Genomic DNA, 24,431 nt, shown 5'->3' with positions numbered 1-24,431 from the left:
TGAGGATATGTTTAGGCTGCTAGGAGATGAAAGTATACATGCCTGCCTAAGGAGATGGAACACCCTACCACACAGCTTGAGGATCTGAGAATACCACTACCCTCAAAGGTTGAGAGAGGCACTCAATAGGATACCTGTGTATAAAAAATCAATGCAAAGGTTGAAGGACAATTGGATAGGCCTAAAACATAGTCCACCACTACTCCTAGGGATGCTAGAAGGGAGAAAAGAAGAAGAGGAAAAGAGGTAGTGGGATGAAGTAGAAAAGAAAGAAAGCTTCTATGAACAAGAAGAAGAGACCACAACAGAGGCATGGGATGTCAGAGAGGATACCAGAGCCATGAAGGACATGGACATTTACTAAGTTGCTCAGAGGATGAGCAACACTTTCAGCAGGGGGTGATGATGAGCCTCATCTTTGGGTAATTATATGGGCCTTAATTCACCTCCTAGCTTAGTCAAACCAACTATTCTCACAACTTATTGCATACTTTTTATTATATTTTGTTTATGAGATGAGTTAGAGTTGGATATTTTGGTTTGTGGTATGATGTGCATTTAATGTAGGATGAAAGGGTAAAAGAAAGGAATTTTGGCAAAGACCTTGGTCCAAACTCGAATGGGACAAGGGAGAGGAATTATAGGAGGTAAATCCTCCTCATTTACTACCCCTCCATTTGAATATTCCTCCCTCAGCTCGGAGTGAAAACAGCGAAATCATGATGACTTAAGGCAACCGAGCAAGTGAAAGACAAAGCACCAGTTTATCTCAAGTTTGGGAGCTGAGCCTCCCTAATTTTAAGGAAGTCATCAGAGACTTCAGATGTATATGTAGAGAGGCCTAGGAGCTCATTAGGATTCATATTTTTGATTGTAAAACTCTACTCTATTTTCAAGCTGCAAGACTTGTGACAGTGTTTGATGTAATCAATGGTTTTGATAATAAAACTAAGTTTTGTTTTGAGCCAACACTGAACTAACTTAGAGGGCTAAAGCTCTTGGGTTAGGGCCCAACTCTAGCACCCAAGGCTCCTCTTTGTTGTACATGTATGCTAGCATAGGTTCATGGTTTAATTGTTCATTTTCTTAAGTAGTTGCATTTCCATTACAACAATGTATAGTAGATTGGTTGTATTTTAGTTTTGTTCCATTTGTGCCTTCTTTCAATTAGAAGGTTAGCAAGGAGAAAAATATCACTGTAAGGTTGTCAGCAGGTGTCTCAGCCTCACCTCCTCCCTCTGGGACCATGACTTAAGGAAGAGACCCTTTAGCAACGCCAAAAACACATATTTCTAGTTCTTGCATGACCTTTGGAGTTTGTTATCTTGATTCAATACTTGGTTCATTGCATTGCCATTTTTTTCCATCACTCTCTTTTGGCAATAAGATCTCACTCATGTTCTCATTCCCTTCAGCGCTTTCTTCATGCATAATATGGGCAATTGATTCATGCTTTTCAAGTTTATGAGAATGTATCTTGTTACATAATTCTTGGAAGACACACATGTTTTAATCATTGTAGGTACTTCAGGAGGAGGTCTAGACTTCATCAACAATATCCATCTTCCACCTTATCCACCTCAACCATCTCTTGTTCTACCATCACCCTCACTATTTTTTTTTGTCCATTTTTATTGAAATTCCCCTAGACACATTGAGTGAATCTAGCTATCTCTTATCTTGGATATTGACTCATGAGTGTTCCTAGACCTTCTAACACCCTATCCCACTCACCACATGCCCTTTCCAAGCTTCTCAATACCTCCAACACCTCACAATTAGCTCTCGGGTGTATCCTGTAGGTTTCATATGATTCCTACAGGATCATCTTGTAGGTTTCTAGTACATCCTGCAGGTTTTCCTGAAACGGCCTGTTTTGAGGCTGAATTGATGGGGAATCTCTAGGAAGTCACAAAACGCCTCCTAGGACCCTTCCACACCATCCAGCCACTCCCTAAACCTTCTATCCATCCTCAACCACCTTCCATCCACCTATCACATCCACAAGAACAATTAAATCACATGCTTGATTTTACCAAAGAAAACCAAAAAAGTGAAAACATATTTAGTTTAGTTTTCTTACTCACACATTAGTATGGTTTGATGCTCTTTACTTCTATAACTTAGATAGAAACATTAGGTTAGTGTTGATTTAGAAATTCTGCTTAGCATAGCTGTTTAAATGGTTAATTAGGATATGGTGTTATTTAGCATTACATGTTGTTGTTTTCCTCATTACTGTAGTAGAGTAGCTCTCTTAGAATAAATTTTCTATTCTTCCATCAAAGAATCAAGCTTCTTCTAACTCTACAAAAATTTGGATTGGAACCCCTGGGTCTCTTGCCAGATGAACAGTGACAATAGGCAGGACCTTCACTTTTACTTGTGCATGTAGCATTGTCACCTCCAAGTTTGTACAAACCCCAGGTTGATAAGTAAAGCTGGTAGCCCAGGAGTTGCAACATCCTTGCTGCAATACTGGCACTCATCACAGATTGAGAGACTAATATGAAAATGAATGAAATGTGGTTCGTATGGAGGAAGTGAAGGTGTGGAAGCTTCATAGTAGATAGTGATTTGGAAGAATCAATATAAGGAACATATTTCTCCATATAGTAGGAGTTGGATAGTCCAATGTGATTTGGGGAAGGGTTGTTGATCGTGGTGGCCTTTAGTGGATGGTAGTCCATATATTTGTGAGAGAAACATGTTTCCTAACTGATAGATGCCAACATACTATGAAGAAATCCAAGTCTTCCAGCTTATTATTGTAAGATAATCCATGTAAAATCTTGTTTAGTAGATTAATAGAAGAATTGAGCAGCACAATAGCAACATGGTGGTTTTCTCCCAAAAGAGTTTCCATTAGAAATACATGTTTCTTCATGTGTGCTTATTTTTGTTGATGCTTTCCATGATTATTATGCTTTGAGGTTATTGTTGCTTTCATATTCTAATAATGCAATATTTTCGATGTGTGTTTCAAATTGCTAATCTAGAAAAAAGATTTAAATTTGATATAAACGCCATCACTACTGGTTCATCCCCCCCCCACTTAGTAGTGATCTAGTTTCTAACAAAATATTTGTGGTTTTCTCCCATGTGGGTTTCCACGTAAAAGCTTGTGTCTCCTTGTGATGTGATGGCTTCTTGATGTGTTATTGGTATGATGGTACCTTTATGAGGCATTTTTATATCTGATGATTTGATGCTTATGGATATGGTTCACTGCTATATGATTCTTTTATTATGAAAAGTTATGAGATGATAAGATTACTCTCACATTGGTTCACCCCTAGCTCTTAGTGTGACCTTTGGGCTAACAAGTGGTATTAGTGCTAGGTTTCCTTTTGAACAATTAACTACTAGAATATGGATCCAAGGAATAATAACAACATAAATTTAGATGCAAACTATCTTATAATCTTAGAAATTGAGTTGGAATAGGTTAAACGAAAATTTGAACTATTGAAAAAGAAATTTGATGAAGTTAAGAAGTAGTTTTATAAAATATAAATTAGTTAAAAGAGATGAATGACACAATCACCCATCTCAAAGGAAAAAGTTGTTGCAAAAAAGTAGTCACATAAGGAAATTCATGAAGGTTTCCGAGCCATGTTCAACAACAGGAAGAAATACATCAGGTACCATACATTCTTTTATGGTTATTACATTCTATGTCATACATTTGGCCACAAAGAAATTACTTGTAAAAACTCTCTATGCCATTGTTGTAAACAAAAGGCTATGGATCTTAAAGTCGCTAAAGAAGGAGAAAAGTGCCTACCTAAGGTATGGAAAGATAAAAAAGGAAACTATGGCATCATATTATATGCTTGAAAACAAAAGCGTAAGTGGTATGTCGATAGTGGCTACTCAAGACACATGTTAGGGGATCAAAGCAAGTTTATCAACATGGAGATAGATGGAGGTAAAGTGATACATTTTCTTCCATTGGTTATTTGATAATTTGCATGTTAATTGAAGAAGTAAAAATGAATTTAGAAATGTAAGGTAGTTAATATTTAAACTTCACTTATAACCATACAATAAATATTTGAATTAAAAATAAGATTAATTTACTAGAAATCAATAAATATACTTGTATATAATATTATGGTTGGTTAGTTATTACTATTTAAATCAAATCAAATAACTTTTAAATTATTGTATTTTATTATTTACAAACATAAACATAGAATGGGTTGAGAATTTTCAAATATTCATGAAAACTTTAGAATATTATGAAATCAAAGTAAAATCAAACATGTAAGGCTCATGCAGTGGGAGTGAGCTATAACATTATAAGTGTTACGATAGTTCATGTAAACATGAATTGGTCAATCTACTGGGATATTTTGTGCTCCAGTTTTATGAGAAACCACGGTATTGACCCATGATATTCATGTGGAATATAGCTTATTTAAAGGAAGAAATTCTCAAGGTAATTTTTTCCTCATGGAAATTGTGATCTCAAGAAATAATGTCTTTAGACACCACAACTTTTCTTAGTTTCATGATCCTAACAACATGTATTAGAGATATAGGCCAATGATTAACAAGTAAGTTCTAGGTTTTGTGATAATTCCTTAGGGTGCCTAGAAAGTGAGGCCAAAAAATCATGCAACAAATCCAAACTCAGGTGATGAAATACTCTTTATTGAATAAAGTGTTGTCCAGATAATGGAGGAGATAGTGACATATGCAATAATTACATTGAGGGATAAGGCTATGGAATCTTGAGAAAAGGACAATGAAATAACAACCATGATTCAAACTCAAATTCTTGTGAGGAAAAAGGTAAGAAAGAGTGATGGAGATGTATTTTTTTAGTGTTTGTAAACTATGATGGTTGTTGGATGGATCAATGCATATAAAAATGTCTTGAGGCATTGGTTGTGGGTGAACAGTCCATGGTTACAAGAGCTTGTTTCAAAAGTTCATTATAGAAAATTACTAGAGCCTTTGAGAGATGACATCATATAAGAAGTGTTAATATGTGTATTGTGGAAGCTACATCAAATGTTGATCGTTGACTTGGTTCTTCGAATGAAGGTGATAAATGACCTTGTCTATACACATGGATTTAGTATTTACTAACCAATTAGTTTCATCATTTTCTCACCAATGATGTTGTGAAGTTAAAACTATAATATCTTGATAGATTGCTTGAGTATCAAAGAGAATGAGGCCTTTAGTGTGTTGAACAAATATAGAGAAGAGAATGGCATTGATTGGATTTTTGGTCAAATTGTTGGTTGGGGTCACCATGTGTGCTATATTAATTATGACCATTTTTCTAAGGATGGATTGGGTTTAGTAGATACAACCCTTGCTACTAAGGGATGCTCACTCCACATCTACATACACAATTCATTATGTATGAGATCCATTGGTTTTCATATGTCAATGGTGATTTTGGTTATGGATATTTTTAGTATTTTTAAGATTTGGATTAGGAGAGGTGAGAATCAAGTGTACCCTTGTGCATTCATTAGGTAGAGAACTGAGTGATCTAAAATAAAATGCCATAGGTTTGCAAAATGCATGAGATAGCTAGGTGAGTGATGTTCTCATTGTGTGTGAGTCCATATGGAGAATTACATCATGTGGAAGGTAATATCAAGTTTAGGATAGCACAATAGATGATCATTGAGTGGAGGTATAATACAGAGGTGCTCAAAATATGGGTATATAGTGAGTGAGAGGTTGGCATAGAAAAAATAAGGGATATGGAGTCAATGGTTTGAGTTTTTTGTAGAAACCAACATGTGATGAGAGTAACATTGTTGTGATAACACCAGTGGTGTATTAAAAACATAAGGGTGTTTGGTGTAGGTTGTGAAATGGTCAATAGGCAAGTGTATTACTTAAGGAAGTTGTAGGACATGTTATTCAGGCATACATGTTGTGTAGGAGAACATGATGACTTAATTTATGAAAAGAACCACTTGGATAGGTATGAGGGTGTAGGTGTACTCATACACTAGTAGGATGTTAGTTGTTATAAGGCCTTAAGACTTTAATCCTACATACATGTAGCGTAGTGGCACATGGATTTATCAAGTTGTTGGATTCATCACTTGGATAAGTAATAGGGTGACAAGTAGACTTATATCCTAGATGTTAGAAATATGTTGGCATTTATTTCAAAGGTAGTGTCATGAAGTGGCAAATGAAATTAGTGGTCGTAGGTAGGTTGGTGACCAAGTGAAATTGGTGTCTAAAGGAGTATTATCTTTAGATCAACTTTTTCCCTTATATATTCATCTTATATGCTCTTAGAAATGGCTCATATGGACAGATCTTGAAAAATCCTTTCCAATGATATAAGGAAGTATGAAAAATACCCCCATGATCAAAAGTTATGAGATAATCAAATTTCACAGGCCAATGGTGGAATAAATTAGTCTAGACTGGAAGTCTAGTTCACCAGTCTAAGTCTAATTTTCTAGTATGAGTCTAATCTTCCCAACTATATTAGGAGTATAATTCATTAGACTACGTATAATCTTCTTGAATAGACTAGAAGTATAATTTTCCAATCTAAGTCTAATTCAACATTCTAAGTCTAATTCATCTAGCTTAGACTAGAAGTGAATTTGACTAGTCTAGACTAGAAGTCTAATTCGACTAGTCTAGAATAGAAGTCTAGGTCTACTAGTCTAGACTAGAAGTCTAATCTGTCCAGTCTAGACTAGAAGTCTAATTAAACCAGTCTAGACTAGAAGTCTAATTCGAGCAGTCTAGAGTAGAATTCTAAGTCGATCGGTCTAGACCAAAAGTCTAATTTGTCCAGTCTGGACCAAAAATCTGAAACTCGCCAGCCTTGACCAGAAGTCTAAAATATGCCAGCCTTGACCAGAAGTCTAAAATTCGCCAGCCTTGACCAGAAGTCTAAAATTCATTAGGCTATACTAGAAGTCTAAAATAGTTATTCTAGATCATTTGGTGGTATATTGAATATTTTTTTTCCAAATCTGGTAGTTTGCTAAAGTTTGAATTGTAGATAAATTCATTCTTAAAACTTATAACTTAATAGAATTGTGAAAACTGGAGTTTAACTCAAAGTTTCTCCTCAGAGCAGCAGATCAGAGATTCAGGACTACATGAACACAACAAGATGACTTGAAAAAAGTGAAATTTAAGTGAAAATTAACAAATCATTCATGTTAAGAGTTGAACTTAACTAAAAATAAAGAACAAAAATGATCATCTCAACAATATTTACAATCATAATTGTATCAGCAAGATGAAGTGACTGAATATTAGATCAGAGAAGGATATTGTATGAGTGTTGAAGATGTTTTATGGTGATTTTATGAGCAGAGAGTGATTTACTTTTTGTGAAAGTGAGACCTTCATGATTTTAGTTTAAAAATGGTACAGAAGATGGATCAGGAAGGTCTGACAAGTTGTAGCTTGTAGTCTAGTGGTTGTAGCTCATTTAAGTAGTAGCTAAGAAATTGGCGAGTAGTAGCTTCTTTTAGGGTAGATCTTGAGAGGAAAACAAGTTGGAGCTTGCAACAGTTTAAGGGTTGAAGCCTTCAAGTAGGTTGGAGCCTACCAATTTGATATAATATAAGTTGTAGCTTAAAAAGTATATCATAATAAGAGGTTTTGGTGATATTCCAAGTTGGGTACCATATCACATTATTTTGTTCTAATTTATAAGTCTTTGATCATTATTGTTGGTACCAAGTATTATTTACTTTGTGAAAGAATTTTTTTATATTCTCATAATATTGATTCACCCCCTCTTAGTATATTCCTGGTTTCTAACAATTGGTTTTAGAGCCAGCGTTACTTCAGGATCAATTTAATAACTTGAAAAAATATCAAGGACACTGGTAAGATAGGAAAGAGGATACACCAATAGGGAATCTATGTTCAATGGAATGAACTATGCATTTTGGAAAGTAAGGATGAAAACTTATATTCAATCTATTGGTGCAAATGGATGGGACAGAGTGGAAGAATAATATAAAAATTCTCAAGCCATGATTAATAAAGATGTGAATATTTAATTTGCATGCAATTAAAAGGATATGAATTCTCTACTCTTTGGCCTATCTAAATCAGAACTAGTGAAGTTCATGGATTGCACTACTGCAAAAGAAGTATATGAAAAAATGAGCAGCTATTATGAAGGTGAAAGAAAGGCAAAAAAAGATAAACTCCAAGGCTTTAGAATGAAATTTGATCATTTGAATATGCACGATGATGAACATATTAAAAAATACTTTCTTAGAGTTGATGAAGCTGTAAATACCATAAGAGGTCTTGATGAAGAACTAAAAGAGCTAGTAGTAGTCCAAAAGGTGTAGATATTTCTTCCTAAGAGATATAATCCCAAAGCTTTATCCATTGAGGAAATGAAATAACTCAATTCTCTTATATTACATCAACTACATAGCACTCTTAATGCTTATGTGATGAGGATTTCTATTGGAAAATCTTTAGCAAAGGAGTCAACCTTAAAAGTAGACAAGAAGCCAAAGGAAGAACATAATGACTCATGTTGTGAATTAGATGAAGAAGAGGTCAAGTTCATGAGAAAGATCAAGATAGGCTTAGGAAAGTAAAAAGTTAAGCTACCTTTTAAGTTCTTTAATTGTCATAAAGTAGGTGACCATGCTTCTAAATGTCTGGTAAAGTAGGAGAATGAAAATGACCCTCAGGAGAAGTTTAGAAAAATGCAAAAGGACAAAATAAAGTCTAAAAATAATTTTTTCTACACCCAAGGCACCAAGTCTTCTGAAAGTGATGATAGTCTATCTTCATATGATGAGAGGTCTCCTAAAACTTCAAAATAGTTTGTGCTCATGTGGTTGATCCAGATCTATTTAGCTTCTAGAATTAACCAATATCTTTTACTTCTATGATGTTAGAAGAATTGCATATGAAAGAGTATGAAAAGACACATGTGAATAATAGAAAAAAGATGAAACATAATGACAACAATCAAACCAAGAACACAAACACATTGATAATGGAGTTGACCCAGTGTGGGTTATGTCTCTAAGCCCTAGTGTCAAGAGTGGGGAGGCCGATTCATTAAATGTTGCAAATGATGATGATGTACATGGCACATTATTTGTCATTATAAGGATAAATTCCCTCAATCAGAGTGGAATGTCTCTCCATGGGACATTCTCAGGAACTCTCACTCATATGGGAAAATTCCCTCAACAAGAGTGGCATGTCTCTCCATGAGATGTCCTATAGGAACTATCACTCAAATGGGTCCTCCTTTAACATGACAAGCTAATCAAATTCCACATGATGTGGAATAAAAATATTCCTGAACATAATGGTAATCAGGGATCTCAACAACAAATAAATCATCTTAGCAAATCAAAAGAAAAGCATGACATAACTGCATCAAATGCCTCCACTTTTAGGTATGGACGAAGAATGAAAAGCTTGGCTGTTGAAACAGACACCACCACTAAATTCATAGTGAGAAATCATGTCAAACAACTATAAAAGTTTCCCCTTCATGACACCATCAAATTTTGGACCCTCAAGAATTTTTAAGATTCCCCCAAAGATTCCTTCCTGAAGATGGCCGAAAAATTTGGTTCTTAGATAAATATTTTGAGCACACCACTACGCTCCATGCAAGATTTTGTGAAAAATGATTATAAATTTGGCATCATTCTGCCTCTATAAAAAATCAACCTCCAAGGCAATATTTTAGATTCCACAAGATTCTGCAAAAATTCTTTGTTGCTGGACACTTGATTTTTTACTACTCAGATGGGGAAAAAGACCACACAATTGGACTGCTGGTGAGAAAACATGCAAAAATGACTATAGACTTGTTAAATTTTGACACTCGCACCTCTGGTCCTCTCACAAAATCTCTTTGGCATCTTTACAATCCCTCATTCATGGGTCTACTATCTCCTCCGCTCAGGGTTCTTCCCATCCTCCACTGTTGCACCCCATTCAAATGAATACAGTGAAATATATATAATATTGTTGGTGGATATTACAATGTGAGGTCCTATGGGCCATTGGAAGAGGTCGACAATAGGTGGGTCGAGGTTGTAGGTTCCAACCCCCACCCGACCAAAAGATATGTTGATTTTTTTTGTTGGAATCATGGTGGGTTATAATAAGTATGGCGGTAACCATTGCAACTGATGGATTGTTTTAATTTAGTGGTCTAAACTTATGGTTTAATATGGTTTGGGTTGATTAACTTTTGGCCAACATATCATATGTTTGGCGGTGTATTACAGTTTGAAACGTTATGCAAGACCGCCCATTCGCGGGCCGACCCAAGTGGGCTAGATGGGTTCGAACCCTATCAGTCCCATACTATATTAACACCATTCGTTGCATGGGGTGTGGCAGGGTTCATGGCTGCCATCCAAATTTTGGTTTTACAATAATATTTAGTAAGAATGTTGGGGGGTGACAACCCACAACCCCTATTTTAATATTTTTTTGTTTTTTAATAAAAAAAAAGTCATTTTTAATCCGAAGTGTCACTATGAAAATTAACGATTCCAAAAATTCACCCTTCCTGATGGCAATATTCCATGCATCAGGATTCTACCAATTTGTTTCCTCGTTAAGACTGCCACTCGGCCAAGTTTGACCTGAACTTTGACCAGCTATAACTTGAGCATATGGTTTCATATTTGAGTCACGTTCAAAACGTTAGAATTCTGATGACGAGCACTACGATATAGCCTTAGTTTCAATTGAATATGAGGAATTTCCTTCTTGAGATTTTCCATAGCCACTACTGAATTCATAGCGTGCCTGGAGTGACCTAGATCATTGCTCCCCACTGAGGAGCTGTTGGTCCTCCAAAAGCATGAACATAATCTTCAACTATTGTGTTACATTTTCTGCACCACAAGTGCACTGACAGGTCACCCTTCCTTCTCCTTCACCCTTTTACTTTAGAGTCATAAGTGATTGTTGGCTTGAGGGGGCTTGGACCCAGGTTTAGAGTTAACTGCGCTAACAAACAAAACCCTACACTACTGGCCGTTTTGGCAACAACCTACGTAGCGTAGGCTTCAGTCTCACCAGAGGCAATGTGGGGGGATCGTAGAACCAGGCTTCTACATCCAGAAGGCTATGTAATGTGGTTTTAATGTGTTTATTTAATTTCAAGTGTGATCTTACCTTCGTGAACCTTTATTCATGAACTTTCTGAACTTAAAGTGATTTTCATTTATATAGAGCTATAAACTTTGAGTAAACATCTATCCATGCATAAAATAACCTATAATAGTAGCTCCAGATCTCAGTAGATTAATTCAAACAAAATACATATAAATGTCATTCAGTTGCACGTAAATACATAAAATTCATAAGTATATAAAAGTAGACACAAAATTTCTTCAATTATCCTTTATTTCTTCATATCTTCCTTATACAAACTTTCTAGACCCTACACACACAACTACAGGTGCCTTCGCACTCATTTGCGAAGTTACCAAGGTCTCCATGCACTTAGCTATAGGAGCCTTCCCCCTCACCAAAAACATAGAAAGATTGTAAAGACTCAAAACATATCAAAATCCCATTTTGTTCAGTTCTGTTTAGACTCCTATTGACTCGCTTGCTATGTGCTATGCTCTTCAAAATGCAGAGACTTTTACAATACTTTATCAAAGTTTGACCCAGGGGACCCTATCCCAACAGGCCCCCAAAAAAAATATATGACTCGTCCTCAAGTCACTCTAGTACGCTCTAGATCTTTTCTTTCAAGTTGTTGAATGAAGACTTCATTGGGTGAAGCACCTCCATGCACTAGACTGTTGCGTGTCAAACTTCTTCGACCAAATTTTCCATAGTTGACCCTTCTACTACTAAGCCGATTGTTCGCTATGTTTTTTACATACGCTTGAGCATGCCTTCCATAGTCTGTGAGAGCTTCCCTCTTCTTCCCACCACTGCATCTGTGCAGTGATAATCTACATATTCTTCCGCAACTCCTCGATCTGGCCTTGCAGGGATGTGCCCTCTTTCAACTAGGTGAATTATTGCACAGGGGCTAAGGTGCACATCATTTCCTTTAGCTCATCATACTGTACCTTCTTATCTTGAACAGTGACTTCAATCTTTTTCACCTATGGGTCCTCCTGTAGCAAGTCCCACAATTCTAGATTCTCTTCGAACAATTGGCTACAATCCTTGACTACAGTGTCGAGATTTTCCCTATCTATTATGATGGTAGCCTCATGCTGCTCTTGGATCTTTGGTGACATGGTTGGATGCAACTTCTATTGAAGCTCAGTAATTTACATTTGTAGATCGAAGCGAACTTTATCCACCTACACCTTTGATTCTGTAAATGCATCTGCCAACAACTACAATTTTCTTCAGAAGCAGCATTGGACTGAATTTGGAGCTTGAGAAGCTCATTGCATAATCTAGAAATAGCCTTCTCCATCTATTCCATTTTTACATCTCCCTCACTGTGATCTTGGAGAGGTTTGTGATTTCCATCGCACATCTGTTGACTAGTGATCTGCGCATACTTGATCACCATGAGAGCCCGTTTCTCCCACACCTTAAGCTCATCTACTACACCCTAGGATAGCTCATGCAATGTGTATAGGGGGAGTTCAGTGAGGTTAATACTCATGTTATTAAGTGGCTGGGTGCTCTCCCTTTCTGCGACATCATTCACGTGTAAGGATCCATCAAGAAGGGGTACAACGCGGAGCTCTAAAGTGAGTATTGACTGCACACTGCCCGATGTCATTGGTTTCTTGCTCACTTGAGATTGGCTCACTTGAACCACGCTCGATTGAACCTGGCTCACCTAATCCTACAATTCCTTGAGACCCTCCAGAACCTTCATCAAAATGGACTGGTACTATTCTTTAATGTGGCCCTACATATCTTCTGTCGCGGACCTGATAGTATCTCCAATTTCATCAAGGTCCCCTTCAGTGACAACCATGGCCTCTGCACTGATAGACTTATCGGATTTTCGCTTCTTACGTTCACCTCTTGCACTTGACTTGTGTCATTGTTTAATAATTACGGGAGAACCAACATCCTCTAGGGCTACGTAGGGGTCTTTGGTACCCTAATCAGGCTCTTTTATATGCTGATCTTATTTTTGCTCGCGCTCTAGTTCTTGTGCGGTATTCTTTCTAAGTTGATGGTCACCATTTTCTTTTCCTTCTGTGCCACTTTACTAGTCACTCTCACACCTTCTTTACTTGTGCCTGTTATACCTTCCACAATATATGTCTGAAGGATCAAGTCAGTTGACCACTGAAAGACTAACTGTGTGATATTGTCTTCGTTAACCATAAATGGAAATATTGTCCACTTCTTTGTCAAATCACGCCTTGCACAGATGTATACATGGTGGAAATCGGCCTTAAAATCAGAAATGCATTAATATTTCGTGAACAGACTTGGTGAAAATCTTGGCTTCTGGTTAATCACCATTCGTAACTCCATTTCAAACATTACTGTGGAAAAAATATTATTTTCATTGATACAGGCAAGGTCCTTTGTTGCGTACAACAAGGATAATTTGGCAGCCTCACACAACTCTGTATACATCGTGGGGAACTAGGAATCCTCTTGCATCCTCTAGGCTATCAGCATGATAAAAAATAACATCCATGCATAGTGGAATGCTTTTCCTTCCTCCTACGCTTCATGACAATCATCCAAGAATTATTGTCATAGGTACTCTGCCTAATTGAATTGAACCCCTTGCTACACTACGCAACCAAGAATACCACTGGTCTCAGTACTTCATTAGATCGACAGTTTCTCATGATTTTTCCTACTAAGATCTATGCAAAAAACCACATAACCTCATCAGAGATGGAATTGATGACATATCCCCATGACTCCTTGATCAATCAAAAGTCACTCTTCATTTGATCTGCGAGGTTTTTATCCTGTGACTTCCCCACAAAAGCATATAGACAGTTTGAGCCTTGATATGGCAGCACTGTGATTCTTTGTATCAGCATGTCATCAATAGGGATGGGCCCTCCTAGCCAGAGACACCCATCGTGGACTACTGCTAATAATTGGCATACAAAAATAGTGTTAATAATACTTTGGCTAAGCTACTGGACATACAACATATTCAACAACCCTGTGCACTTAATACTGGCCACCCACTTCATTAGTTCAAGTCTTATAACACTTGCCTCCTCATAGTAGATCGTCTTCAAGTATTTGTTGGGTTCTAGTTGTGGGAATTTCTCATGGTCGGAAAAATCCCAATCTTCCATCTTTAGATAGGTACCTGGGCCACCAATTGGCCCTCAATGGATACTTCCTCTGGTGGCAATGGTGTGAAGACCTTGAATTTTACAGAGTCAGGGTCCTTAGTTACTTTGGCAATAGGATTCCATGGTGGTATATATGGCAGCACCTGAGAAATTGGCTTTGTGCTTTCTGCACTGATATCCTCAATCCCCACATTCATCTCTTCTTTGCCCAAGTCATGAGGCTCCATAGACTACTTTTTCTTATCCATTCTACCCTTTTTCCTTTGCTCAATTGGGATCTTCTGTGACGATTGCTGAACTGGGGGCTACAACAATTTTTTTTCTATTTTTTCTCTCCTATCATGGAGGCACTAGGCTTTGCCCTTAGTGACCTGGGTGTTATAGTAGGGATTAGCTATGTTGCAATCATTATTCTCCCTAATTCTCTCTTCAAGAACTCTTGCTCACCTTCTACCCAACTTAGGTAACCAGACATGTAGCAACACACTCGGCTCTTTAAGCACAACAACACATAACAATCTCTCAAGAAGAAAAGTGTCCAAGTGTGAAGTGGGGTACAATATTTATAATCCGATTCAAAATCAAATTGTCTGTTCCCCCGCAGATATTCCTCATAAATGCAATTTTGGTGAAAAAGTTTCCCAGATTTGCTCCTTAAATGCACTTCCCCTGCTCCTTTTAATGGCAAAATCACTGTCAAATTAACTGTAGTTGTTCCAATGGTCACTTTTTGGGTAGGTCGTGTGGCAATCCTCATTGTGGCATAGCTAACACATTGCAACTTCCACCTACATGATCTTCCAAAACATCACACAACCTTCCTTTTTTGATAAACATTTTCCCCGATAGAGTATTTTATAGTCCCATTATTTCATTCAACTTTCAGAAGCACTAAGACTTTCCTTTTGCCATGCAGTCATTGCACAAGGGTGGGATTGTCCCTATAAACCTTCAACTTGATCCCATTAATTCTACTAGGGAGTACTTCCCCATTCAGCTTCACTTGCTGAACTACGCCACCATCCAAAATATCATGAATTACATACAGTCCTAGCCAGTGCATCTGAAACTTCCCCGGAAATTTGGTAAATGTGTTGTCATACATCAAGACCAAATCACCATTTTTGAAAGTCAGTTATTTAATGTGACAATTGTTCCATGCGTTTTCTCTAGCTTTTTGTACCTACTGATGAAATCCAACCAAAAAGTGGTCTTCCTCTAGCACAAGCAGCTGCGTTAGGCATTCCTCCATTACATCGTGATTTGCCATCTCAGTGACTACTATGATCCTTAGTCTGGGCACTATGTATTCCATCAACATTACTACTTCTTGTCCATAAACTAGTCAAAAGGGTGTTTTCCCATTCAATTTCGTATAAGTAGTCCTATATGCCCATAGAACCATTGGTATGCATACATCTCAATCATTCTTATTAACATTACAGACCTTTGTGAGGGAATTCTTGAAGATCTTGTTGAAAGCTTCGACAGCTCCATTTTCTTGGTGGTAATAAGGTATACTCTTCTGGTCATATATCTGAAATTCCTCGATTAAAGATGTAATTGTCTCATTCAAAAAGTGGGAACCCCAATCACTAATCAGAATCTTTCGATATCCAAACTGTAATAGAATAAACTCAAATATGAACTTTATAGTAGTGTCTGCACTACAATCCTTCATAGGCTGTGCCTCGGCCCACCTAGTTAAGTACTCCATCACAATGCTAATATAACATGCTCCCTTCTTCTTTCTCGGTGGCTGAGTAGGTCCAATGAATTCAATTGCCCATTTATCAAATGCTTGTAACATGATTTGTGGATTTAAAGGAAGTTCATCCCTTCATGATGGCCTCCCAGTCCTTTGACACACATAGCATGCACTGGAGTATTCCTTGGAATATTTATGTACTGTTGACCACCATAATTATGCTTGTAGCATCTTCTACGTAGTAGCCTTGCCTACATAGTTTCCTCCAACAACACCACAATGTGCTTCAACTAGAATAATGTGTCATTCATATTCAAGCACATATCGGTGCAAAAATTCATCTAACCCCATCTTATATAAGTGCCCTGCAATCATAGAAAAATTTGTAGCCCTAACAACTAATTCCTTTTTTTGTTGTGTTGTATAACCATCAAGGGCTATGCGAGTAGATAAAAACTGAATAATTTCTGCAAAATTTTCATCCACAACCCTGACAGCAAAAATTTTCTCGTTAGATAATCCTTCATCAATATTTGTAGGCTCTTCACCATTATCGATCCTAGAAAGGTGGTCTGATCCAGCATTCAATTTCCCGAGCTTCATTATCACTTCAAAATCATATTCTTGGAAAAGGAGCAACCATCTATAGATATTCCCCCCCTCCCTAACATAGGCTTATTGACCAGGCACTTCGAAGCAAAATGGTCTATGTACATCTTAAACTGCTCACCTAGCAAATAATACCTGAACTTCTGTAGTGCATAAACCATATCCAATCCTTCACGCTCTGTGGTTAAGTAGTTCTTCTTGAACTTAGATAGTTTTTGACTGGTGAAGTAAATTAGGTGATCAATATCTTCTACTGCTAGTTGAGTTAAGAAGACTCCCAATGCTATTGATCAAAGATTTTTTTTCTTATTGATGCATCAAAATTACATGCAACTAAGCTTATTAGAAACCATGAAACATAAGTTTATAGATGAAGAGTACAAACATAATCATGCATGATATCAAGACACAAATATTTAATTATGGAGTTTGTCTAATTTGGACTATGCCTTCAGGCTTGACTCAATAGTGGGGAGGCCTTCATTTATTAAGTGGCATGAAAAGAGAAGAAGTACAAGTATATTTATTAAGCCCAGCTCTAGAAACATACAACATCACTGAAATGCTGGTGAAAAATCGTGTAGAAACGCCTATTTGAATGCCCAATTCTGATAAAAGGGCTTCCTGCACCTCTTGGAACCTTTAGATACTTGAGGTAAGGTTTCGACCACCTATGAGGAGAAGGTGTCACTACTCTGCAATGGTATTTTGAGAAATCTCGCAGCTACTCTTCTCCTTCTCAGTGTGTGGATGCCCAATATATAACTTATTCGGGAAGTTTTTATAGAATAACAAGTTTAGCTGAAATGATAAATTTAGGCTCTTGGTTTCAATATCCTAGAACCTTAGTCCCTGAATAGTGCACAGGTAACAACATGTTTAAACATAGTAAAACCCATCAGAAAAAAATTTCCACAGTCTATTTCCTACTTGATTCCTTAACTGTGCATTTAACACTTCAAACAACGATTTTAACATACAAATCAGTGTATTAATAGATTTAAATTGGCAGGAAAACTTTGTGCCTTTACACTAAGTGGCCTATGATAAAGGTGGAATAATTAGCTCATAGCCCATCGCAAATCACAATCAGTGGAGTCGGGGGTAATACTATACATGGGACTCTGCATGCAACGATATGCAATGTGCAATAAATGGTGGACCTGATGAGACCATCAACTAAAACTCGTAATAGTATCACATCCAAGATCCATCAGCATATCACAATCAGGGGAGCCAAGGGGTAACATATTGGGACTCTGCAACGTGTGATTGCGATATCACAAATCGCAACTTGATCCTGTTGGGGCCAATTCTATACTTCTCCTTGTAGTGTTCGATATGTGATTTAACACATCACACCCCTTACCTATTCGGGGACGATTTATAACCCTCGTTCCTTGTGATCTACGATTGTGATTATCGCATCGTAACCTGGTAATGCTAGGGCCGATTCATGAAACTTAGACTTCTGCTATCTGCAACCAACAAATTGTTGGGCCAATGGCAGCCTGCCACTTTGCATTTCTCCATTCGCTGAAGACTCTACCACCTCATTTTCTTTGCCACCTGTCCAAGTCAAACTTTAATTTTGAATTTCTCTAACTTCTGCATACAAGCTCAGATTTGAGTGTCATTCACACCATTGGAATTATGATGAGAAGCACTTCGATCCGATGTTAAGTTTATCCAAATTCTACCACTTTGAATTTTTGAGCCTTTTACCATGCCACTAGTACTTTTTGAAGATCCACCTAGATCAATCCTCACCATTGAGAAGCTTTTGGTCCCACAAAAGCATTAAAATAATCTACAACTATTGTGTACATTGTTTGCACCACAAGTGTCTTAACAGGTCCATCCTGCCTTCTCCTTCACCTTTGTCCTTTAGATCCATAAGCGATGAGATGACACCTGCATCCCTTGCAAACCTATAGTACAATATTCTTCAAATTTCATGCTTAATTCTATGACCAATAATGAACCAAGCATCCCATTCTTGCCACAAGTTTATAACACATACTCTATGGACAAGTTTAGATAAAAAATAGAAACAATACCCTAGCTATCAATACAAGGCCAAAGATCATGGTTTCTTCAACAAGTGATGGAAAACACATCATCACTGCAACACATGATTTACAAAATAAGGCCAAACACCATTTTTTCTTTAACAAGTGATGGAAAACACATCATCACTGCAACATATGATTTACAAAAATAAGGCCAAACATCATTGCTGCTACAACAAGTGATGGAAAACACATCATCACTTTTATAGTTTAACCCACTACACATGATTTTAAAAACAAGTCCATGACATTCTACCACACCTATAAAAACCATCTTTTACCTTCAAAGTGAAAGGGTCATCTCTATGTGGCGCATTTGTTGGTTGAAAAATTCTTTCACCTAGTTCGTGCACGCATGCTTTGTCCTTGTGATGCTTCTTTGGATGGAGCCTTCGACACATGGCTCTTTTATGACCACCTCTAGTGAAATGACTATAATAAGTCTTCTTCCTCTAGATTTTCTTTACCTTCTTCTCCTCCTGCTGTTGAGAGGGTCTTTCACACCTCATCCTCTTTCGTGCTGTGATTCTCCTCTAGCTCTCAACAAACACATGGTTATGCAATCCGCAAAAACTACAAGTTCTTCTATGCCATGATTTTTGTTCATTGTTAACAATATGGTTGTAATCAAAATGAACATTAGAATATCGATACTTGTTATAGCTTTCCCGTTGGTCTCTAGTACGATCACGGGAATGAGAGATTGGCGCAGCTCTTTTTCTGCAAGGCATGCTGCCATAGGTTGATGGTGATGTATTTCCATCATCCTCTTTCCTCGAGGAGTTCAAAAATGTCATGGAAGCTTCTAACACCTTTGACCACTGTCCTTCAATGTACCTGAAACTTGCAAATCAAGTTTTTTGCTCAACCTCCAATGGCTGAGTTATGCCTTTGCCATTAACACCAAGTGTTGTGGGGAAAAATGCCTATGCAGGATGATCCTATCCACCTAAGGTGTGACAGTGCCTTAGCAAAAAACAGAGACATCTATTCTGGTTTCTTCCTTTATGAAATGTGAAAGAAGAGAGATCAATAGACTTACCGGTGTCTTCCGTTTGTCCCTCGATCAAGTCTCTCTTCTCTTTGGGTGTTCACAGCTACTTGCCTTCTTGCTCACCCAGCTTCGACGGGTTCATACGAGATCACAAGAGAACAGCTACTTGCCTTCTCACTAGCCCAGCAACAAATTCCTGCAAGATCACAAGAGAACAACTACTTGCGACAAGAGAAGAACACTACACAAAGACATATATTCACATTCATAACTAGTTCAGGATTAGAAATGAACTAAACATACTAATGTATTCATACATCAAAAATACGCCAGTATATAGGAGGAACCAAGATAACTTTATTGATGAATAACAAAGTTCAGGAAGAGATACAACCCAGAGGGCTCCAATCCAGCATCTCCTTCCCAGCAAATGGAATTCCTATCTTCACCCCTTTCAAAGCATTAAGCACCCAATAGTTCCAGTCTCAAACCAACAGCAATTCTTTGCAATAACAAAATTCCAGCTTCCAGATCTCATGGAAGAGAGATCCATATATAGATGTTTGGAGAGAGGATGAGTCAGCTTGAGAACTGACTAGTGTCCTCTCCCTCTGTCAGTTCTTGAGTCCACTTGGAGGTTCTTGCTTCCACTTGGAGATTTGGAACCTCTTACTCATCACCAGTTGAATTCCCTGAGGCAAGTGTCATTTTGGAAGCTTCCTGGGTTTTGACACCTTGAGAAATGAGCCTGCCACTTGTCCACTCTCGTTCAGCGCAGGTAGCCAGTGTTCCAGTTGACATTCAACGTAGGTAGCCAGTGTTGGCTTTGACATTCAGTGCAAACAGCTAGTGTAGCCACTGAAATGATCCTGAATTGACTTGTTTTTTAGCAGTTTTCAGGTAAAGAACTTCTGTGAATTGCTGTGGTTTGTTAGCCTTGTTCCTCTAGGGGTAGGAACAACATGTTTAGGGACTTTGGATCCCTTAGATTATGGACATTTCATGCTCAATGCTGTAAGGCACAAAAACGTCTATAACAGTTGCCCCCTAAAGTATGAGGTTGTTTATCGGGTGAAATGCTTTATCAGGGGGATCCAAAGTTCATCCAATGCTGGGAGGAGACCTGTAATAAGATACAATACAATACATTATTTTTTATACTGCTTTCATGATCTAGCTGAGGCGGGCATTCCCATGCTCAACTTTATAAATTCATTTTTCTGTACATAAAACAGACAATCGTCTGATGGTAGACTGATAATTTTGATGAAATTATCATCCTTTGAGTAGGATGATTATCTGCCGCAATGATGTACATGTCAATGTATTTATCTTTCCTGAATATATATCGCAGCCCGGATGGATGAAACTAGATCCGGGGTCTTCAAACTCATTCGATCTTCACTCTAAGTACAAGTCGATCCATGTGAGAATTGTTCTGAAGTCGAACATGGAAAGACATCGCTTGATTACCGGTCAATGATGTAAACCGTTAACAAGCGCAAGAGGAATCACCGATAATGATAATGACCCTCAAGGTACTGCAGTACAATTCACGTGGTGTGAATAAAGGACTTGGTGTCGAACACCACGCAAAATATTTCAGTCGAAGGTCATTGATGTGTACCTGTCGCCAGAAGTGAGAAACTTGCCATTGAGGCATGCAAGCTTCAAAGTACTGAAGGGGTTGTTCCTAGATCAACTTCTTGGATAATGAGCTGATGTCAACAAGAAGTGATACGTCAAAGGAGGGCCTTAATGAATCCCACATCAGTGACACGGAACGGAGCTAATGATTTTAATGGAGGTGAAAACGATCTGTGACATATGATTCAGGGTGGCGGTCATGAAAGGATGAAGGATAATGTATGGCAGTGGATGGGACACGGTTGACTTTTTCTGAACGACTTCTCTTGAACATATGGCGACACTGATGCGATGGATCGGTAGCATTACCCCAAATATGGATGGCATGGCGAGACCATGGATGTGACCGGTGAATGAAACAACCCAACCCGATTGTGGTATGAAGGAAAAGTGTCATGTTCAAGAGCGACTTGCTACCATCAAAGTTTTCTTTAGTTTCTCCCAATTTTTCCCCAGTCATTGCTGACCAGTACCTCTTTATTTTTGTCAAGCTTGAGGAGGATAACATATGCTTGTTCTATGACCTGCCCTTCGGGCAAGCCCATCGCTATGTTTTAACGAGCCTAGCGATAGTGAAACTCGTTCTCGTCTAAAGACAAGTTTGTCGCTATTTAATGATTTTAACGAGTCTAACAACAAGGATAACTCGGTCCTTTTCATTTTTAGAGAGTCTGAAAAGGTACATAAAGTTAACTCCAAAAGTCCTTTTTTGTCATCTAATCCCTTAAGTCCGAAAAAGTATAAAACAATACAGAAGGGATGAGTTTTCGATAGTTTTAACGAGCCGAATAAAACAAGCGCTCGATCTTTTTGTGCAATAATCCCTCAGGTCCAAAAAGATTAAAATCTAGAGGAGGAATAGCTCTTCTGGTCGCTTTAACGAGCTGGAAGGCCAAAACTCGGCAATCTTTTCATATTTTACGAGTCAGATGAAAAGAGCTTAAAGAAGACTCGTCTTTTGAGGAACGAGTGATAAACAGGGTTAGCAGCTGATTCCAGGTACAGGTTGGAATTTTCCAATCACGGCAGTGTCAGAAGGATGGCTAGGTGAAATCACTCTTCGCAGCTGTTCCTCAAAATGGGTAAACAAACATATGGAGGTGAACGATCGGCCAAATGAAAAAGTGGAGGTGACGGTGCAAACACGACCAAGGCTTTAATGGCTGATGATATTACATTCACTGTGGTTATTTACCGAGATAGTTCATTTTTTAACGAGCTTAAACGCGAGTGGAAACATTTGCTCGGTCTTATGTTTATTTTTTAACGAGCATGAACTATGTGCTAAAACTTCTCGGATCTTGCGTTTATTTTTTAACGAGCATGAACTTTGTGCTAAAACTGCTCGATTACCCAGTCATATGATAAGAGTGTCTCATCAAGATTCTATTTTTTATGGAGCTTCATCTCACTAAGCTTTGCTCCGGATCCTTTCGTTATGCAAGTTCGGGAACGACTAATCCTACGAGTTTAAAGGGTTAGAGGTCCTAAAAATTTAAAAAAATAAATAGCCGCCCCTTGCTTGCACTCCAAAAGGTTTGCATGCCCCCAGGCATAAAGTACGATTTCAAGGTTACCCCTCAATTTGCAGATAAAACATTTGTTTTACCGGGAGAGGCCTACCTCTTTCAGGCTACCCAAAGATTGTTCTGTTATTCTTTCAACAGAACACTTCTTTGGCGATGTCTACCGAGATAAACAAAGGTGAGTGACGAGACCCGCCCTCTCACATAACTTTGACAAGAGAATCATATTCTAGAATAACCCTCTTCCAACCACGGACGGGGTACAGACTAGTCATATTCTCCCGCGGAAACCTACCCTATACCCAAAGTTTTCCTGCCGAAGCAGACCAGGACGCATGCCCCCTGGGTTCCAGCCATATCCTCCCGGATTACTCGCGCTCATCAGGAGGACGGACCGTGGGTTGAGACACTTCTTGCGTGAATAGACCATTTAGGGATGGTATATGACTATTTGCGATGCGTGATCCGGGAAATGAAAGTTGGTCCACGAGCTTGACCACTCTTCCTTCATGCGGAAAACACATTACTCTAAAGAGTGAGGAGACTATAGCTCCCATGCAATATATATAGTCTCTTCCAAGGAGTAGGTTATAATCCAAGGGTCCTTGAACGACCATCACGTTCATTTGAACGGTCTTCCCTTTCAATGTTATAGGCACATTGGGGAGGATCCCTAAAGGTCGACTGGTTCCTTTATCAAAACCTGACAGATTTCTCATTTCAGGCAAAAGCGCTGGCGAACCAAGCGCTTTCCAAGCAATAGAGGAAAGGATACTCACATATGCCCCCTCATCAATGATAGTGCCAGCCATTACCATTCTGTATATTTGAACGATAATTCTAAATGGTATGCTTGCTGACAACCGGGGTCTGCCTAGTTGGTTCCAGTCAAAGGACACAACCAGGTTGCTTGGTGGTGGGACCGAATAAAGGGCCGGATATCGCTCTGATGAACTTCCTTCCTGCGATAAAGGAATGGGTGCATTGCCCCCTTGTTCATCAGAGTCAGTGTTGATGAAGAGAATTTGGACAATGTCGTCTTTACTCTCCTCTGTGATGGTATCATTCGAAGATAGAGCCTCTGAAGGAAAAACCGGGTCAACTGCCGTATCAACCTTTTGACTTTCGTCAGGCATGGATCCAGACGGTTCATCTTCAATGATAGGTGCTTCGGCTGACCACCTGGGCGGGCCAGCCGGGTTCTCAACTAGTGAAGGACTTGGCAGGAGTTTTTGATATCCAGGAGGAAGTTGCGCTTGTAAAATTGGGCGATCTTCCAGAACTCTTTTAGCCTCATCTAAGAAGGGACAACGGTGGATGGCGTGATTGCCTTTACACAGTTTGCAGGGAAATCTAGCTTTCCCCTTCTATCCTGTGGCTTCACTTTCACTAGTTGACAGTGAACAGTCAACATGGCTATCAGAGGTTGATGCTACCGAATTGTGCAAACGGGGAGACCAGTCCCTTAGTATCCGAGGGATGCAGGGACAATCTCTGTGGAAGTGGTCTCCCTTGCATATGACACATGGCGATTTAGGCCTTGTCAGTGTTGTGTGTGGATTTTTGTCAGACGACATTTGTTTGCCCCCAGTCGCTTTTGGCTCCTTCTTCTTCTTCTCTTTCTTCTTC

Source organism: Pinus tabuliformis, chromosome 7 (assembly GCF_031772625.1).
Source record: "Pinus tabuliformis cultivar Carrire ecotype Pingquan chromosome 7, CPIR1, whole genome shotgun sequence".
Classification (NCBI taxonomy): domain Eukaryota; kingdom Viridiplantae; phylum Streptophyta; class Pinopsida; order Pinales; family Pinaceae; genus Pinus; species Pinus tabuliformis.
Note: the sequence above shows the minus strand (reverse complement) of the source record.